Source organism: Mercenaria mercenaria, chromosome 8, assembly GCF_021730395.1.
Source record: "Mercenaria mercenaria strain notata chromosome 8, MADL_Memer_1, whole genome shotgun sequence".
Lineage (NCBI taxonomy): Eukaryota > Metazoa > Mollusca > Bivalvia > Venerida > Veneridae > Mercenaria > Mercenaria mercenaria.
The window spans coordinates 4,496,076-4,501,697 of NC_069368.1; positions in this window are offsets into that span (position 1 = coordinate 4,496,076).

Genomic DNA, 5,622 nt, shown 5'->3' on the forward strand with positions numbered 1-5,622 from the left:
CACCAACTACTTGCCTGTTGTTTTTAGCTCACCTGAGCACAAAGTGCTCAAAGGTGAGCTTTTTTGATTGCCCTGTGTCCGTTGTCTTCTGCCCGTCGTCATCATCAATTTGACTGTTAACACTGGAGGTCACAATTTTGGCCCAATCTTAGTCAGAATGTTACTCTAAATAAAATCTTAGGAGAGTTCGATATTGGGTCATTTAGGGTCAAAAACAAGGTCACATGGTCAAATTAAAGGAAAAGCTTGTTAACAATCTAAAGGCCGCATTTATGACTGTACCTTCAAAAAACTTGGTTAGAATGTTAATCTTGATGGTCTCTAGGTCAAGTTCAAATCTAGGTCAAGTGGTGTCAGAAACTAGGTCACCAGGTAAAATCAATGGTAAGGCTTGTTAATACTCTAGAGGCTACATTTATGACTATATCTTAATGAAACTTGGTCAGAAAATCTTGATGATCTTTAGGTCAAGTTCAAAACTGGGTCAGATAGGTCAAAAACTAGGTCACCAGGTCAAATCAAAGGAAAAGCTAGTGAACACTCTAGAGGCCACATTTATGACCATACCATAATGAAACTTGGTCAGAATTTTAATCTTGATGATCTTCAGGTTAAATTCAAATCTGGGTCAGGTGGGTTCAAAAACTAGGTCACCAGGTCAAATCAAAGGAAGAGCTAGTTAACACTCTAGAGGCCATATTTATGTCTATATCTTAATGAAACTTGGTCAGAATGTTAACCTTGATGATCTTTAGGTCAAGTTTAAATCTGGGTCAAAAACTAGGTCACCAGGTCAAATCAAAGGAAAAGAGAGGCCACATTTATGACCATACCAGGTCAAATCAAAGGAAAAGCTTGTAAACACTCAAGAGGCCACATTTATTTGTTTGTTTGTTTGTTTTGGGTTTAACGCCGTTTTTCAACAGTATTTCAGTCATGTAACGGTGGGCAGTTAACCTAACCAGTGTTCCTGGATTCTGTACCAGTACAAACCTGTTCTCCGCAAGTAACTGCCAACTTCCCCACAGAGGTGGAGGACTAATGATTTAAGATGCAATGTCGTTTATCAAAAATTCACAGAGAACATATGCCCCGCCTAAGGATCAAACTCACGACCCTGCGATCCGTAGACCGACGCTCTACCTACTGAGCTAAGCAGGCAGGTTTATGACTGTATCTTCATGAAACTTGGCCAGAATGTTAACCTTGATGATCTTAAGGTCAAGTTTGAACCTGGGTCATGTGGAATACTGACCAACTTCTTTGTTTTTTAAGATACAGCCTTGAAATTTGGATGACATTTACAGTTTTGCACACTGATCTTATAACTGGTTTGAGTGACCATGACTGTGACCTACTTTCTTCAGGTGAACAATACAGGGCCTTATTAGGGCCCTCTAGTTGTTTTTTTTTGGACTTCTTTTCCAATGCACTACTATGAACATAATAATTGTGGCATACAAACAGTGAAATGTTGCATAATAACACAATATTCAGTCCTGTATGTTTAATAGGAGAACATATTGGGTCATGTTAGAACTCGGAGTATGATGCCATTATAGCATTGTACAAATACACAATACAACTTGCTAATGAATCAAATTAACAAGAGTGGAAGATAAGTGTGCTTTTATTTCACACTCATTTTCAAACTTTTACCCTGCTAAATTTCTAAAATGGACTAGTCCATCATTCAGTTTGGGCAGTACCACTTGTTATTCAAAGGGGTGTTCACTGAAAAGGCAGTATCACTTGCCACCAGCAGGTTAAAAGCTTATTTAAAATGGTACCTTCGATATTTTTCAACATTCACCATCTCATAACAGTTGTTTCCTCTAAATTTTATGCGGTTGATGCTTAGAAGATCTTCACCAAACTTGCTGACAATGTTTGTGGGCATAATATCCTGGCCAAGTTCAATAACCAGCCTAATCACTCCAGGCAATCTTGGATTATGGCCCTTGAATGACTCGAAATCTGCGAATTTAGCCTTGTCCACACTCTTAAGTCAAACAGTTTTCGTCTGATCTTTATCAGACTTGGTGACAATGTTTGTGGGCATAATAGCTCGGCCAAGTTTGATAACCACCCAAATCGCTCCAGGTACTCCTGGATTATGGCCTTGAATCACTCTAAATCTTTTTACGATACATAACTGAATATTTAGACGGGCATATTTTATGACAGTCTGGCAGTCTTGTTCTATTTTACTTGAGGTAGTTTTTTGTTTTTGTTGGCTTTTACGCCACACTGGCACAATTACAGGTCTTGTGGCGACTTTCCAGCTTTTCTTGGTGAAGGAAGACCCCTGGTGCCCCTCTCAGCATTATTTCTTCTCTCTGTCAGGTACCTGGGCAGAACCACCAACCTTCCATATGCCAGCTGGATGGCCTCCTTATATGATGAATTCTTTGCCCCAAGTCAGGCTAGAACCAACATCAATGAGGTCAAAGGGATCTAAACCACAGGGCCTAGCAGGCCCCTTACTTGAGGTTAGGAACAAAATGTACCTGGTATATTTAGAGTGTAAACAAGAGCTCCACCAAGTGGGTCAATATACACCTGAAGGGTTATATCAGAGAAGCCCAAAGGACAGGAAGAACAATGGGAAGAAATTTAAGTCAACAAAAAATTTTCTTAGTCCACAAAAAAATCCTTACCAGGTACAGATATGTCAAAATACACCTAAAAATTGGAAGTACCATCCATGTTGTACCACCGAAAAGTGGTCTCGGTTTTTCCCTTCGGCCAATAAGAAAAAAGTTACAAAATAAGCTATTTATAGTAATATAAAAGGGAAGTAATTCAATAAAAAATTATTGTAAGTGAACAAAATAGGGATCTGCTAAATAAAAACAAGAGCACCACAATGCAGAGCAATATACACACAAAACAAAGTCACATGACCTTTGACCCCTAAGTGTGACCTTAACCTTAAAGCAAGCCATCCGAAACATGCACTCTGCACGTCCTCTCAATGTGGTGAACATTTGTTTCAAGTTTCTTTAAAAGCCTTCAAGCAGTTCTAGAGTTACAGAGCGGACACAAAACAAAGTCATATGACCTATAACCCCTAAGTGTGACCTTGACCTTGACCTTGAAGGGAGCCATCCGAAATGTGCACTATGCATGTCGTCTCGATGTGGTGAACATTTGTGCCAAGTGTCTTTGAAATCCTTCAAGGGGTTCAAGAGTTACAGAGCGGACACGAAATTGCTAACGGACGACAGAGAGACGGACAGCAGACCGACACCAGTGTCATAACATAATGTCTCTTCAGGCGTATAAAAAGTAAGTCATAATAAGATCATTATCATTTATCTTTATCGGAACACCTATGGCAGGAAGCATCCACAGACTTTGTCCCGAGCATTTTTTCTTCATGCATGGAGGGATTTTGATGTTACTTGGCACAAATGTTCACCATCATGAGACAGAGTGTCATGCACGAATCAGGGCCCCAAGTCTAAGGTCAAGGTCACATTTAAGAGGTCAAAGGTCAAATTCAAGAATGACTGTCCGGAGCATTTCTTCTTCATGCATGGAGGGATTTTGAGTTAACATGACACAGTTGTTCAATATCATGAGACGGAGTGTCATGTGCAAGAATCAGATCCATAGGTCTAAGTCAAGGTCACGTTTAGAGGACATAGGTCGATACTTTGTCTGGAGCTTTTCTTCTTCATGCGTGGAGGAATTTTTTATGTAACTGCATAAATGTTCACCACCATGAGATGGAGTGACAAGCGCAAGAACCAGGACCCTAGGTCTATGGTCAAGGTCACACTTACAAACCAAAAGTCAGATACAAGAATAACTTTGTTCACCACTATGAGACAGAGTGTCATGCCAAAGAACCAGGTCCCTAGTTTTTGAATAATTTCCCTCTGTTGTTACTATAAATAGCTGATATTGTAAATTTTTATTACACGCAGTAGGGAAAAATCGAGACCACTTTGCAGTGGTACAACATACATGTTACGTCAAGTTTTAGGTATATTTTGACCGTTCGTTACCTGTTAAGGATTTTTGTGTGGACTTATATTTTTTTTTTTATTTTTTCAAGATTAACTTCCTTTGTTGTTACTATAAATAACTTATACTATAACTTTTTAGCTCACTAGAGCACAAAGTGCTCAATGTGAGCTATTGTAACACATCATTGTTCTGCATGTATTGGCATGCGTCGTGCATCACATTTGCCTCGTGAACACAGTTGTGACCCAATATTTATAAAACTTAATCAGAATGTTTATCTTGATGATCTCTAGGTCAAGTTGGAAACTGGGTCATGTGAGTTCAAAAACTAAGTCAGTAGACCAGATCAAAGGAAAAGCTTGTGACCACTCTTAGAGGCCACAGTTGTGACTCAATCTTAATGAAACTATGTCCGAATGTTTGTCTTGTTGATCAAGTTTGAAACTAGGTCAAGTGGGATCATAAACTAGGTCACTTAACCAGATCAAAGGAAAATCTTGTTAACATTCTAGAGACCATAATTTACAAGGCAGTCTGAAGACAGCTAAATCCCCCGCCACTGCTATGGATAGTGAAAGGGTAAACCTTTGATTTTAGCTGTGACCTTGACCTTGAACTGACATGGCTGACTCATGAATTCTGCACAACGTCTTGATGAGGTGATCATTTGACCCAAGTTTCATGAAAATTCTTCAAGGGGTTTAGGAGATACAGAGCTGAAACCTTTGACCTTCAGTTGTGACCTTAACCTTGAGTTGACATGGCTGACTCATGAGTTCTTGATGAGGTGATCAGTTGACCCAAGTTTGATGAAAATCCTTCAAGGTGTTTAGGAGATCTACATAGTGGACACCAAATGGAAGGCTCAAACCTTCGACCCTTGTTGTGACCTTGACCTTGACTGGCATGGTTGACTCATTTAATTTCTGCACATCGTTCTGAGAGGTAATCATTTGACCCAAGTTTTATAAAATTCCTTCCCAAGGGTTTAGGAGATATAGAGTGGGCACCGAAATGGAAAGGGTCAAACCTTGACCTTCAGTTGTGACCTTGACCTTGAGCGGACATGGCTGACCCCATAAGTTCTGCACATCGCCTTGATGAGGTGATCGTTTGAACCCAAGTTTGATGAAAATCCTTCAAGGGTTTAGGAGATATAGAGCGGACACAAAATGGAAGGCCCCAAACATTTGACCTCAAGTTGTGACCTTGACCTTGACCAGCATGACTGACCCCATGAGTTCTGCAACATCGTCTTGATGAGGTATCATTTTACTCAAGTTTTATAAAATTCCTTCAAGGGATTTAGGAGATATGGACCGGACACGATTTTGTTACAGACGGAAGGACGGACGGACGCAGACCATTCCTATAATCCCTCCGCCACGGCGGAGGATTAAAAATTGAAACTCTTGAGAATTAGTCAGAATGTTTGTCTTGATGATCTATAGGTCACGTCCAAATCTGGGTCATGTGGGGTAAAAAACTAGGTCACTCGGTCAAATCAAAGGAAAAGCTTGTGAACACTAGAGGCCACAATTGTGATCCAATCTTTATAAAACTTAATCAGAATGTTTATCTTGATACTGGGTCATGTGAGATCAAAAACTAGGTCAGTAGGCCAGATCAAAGGAAAAGCTTGTG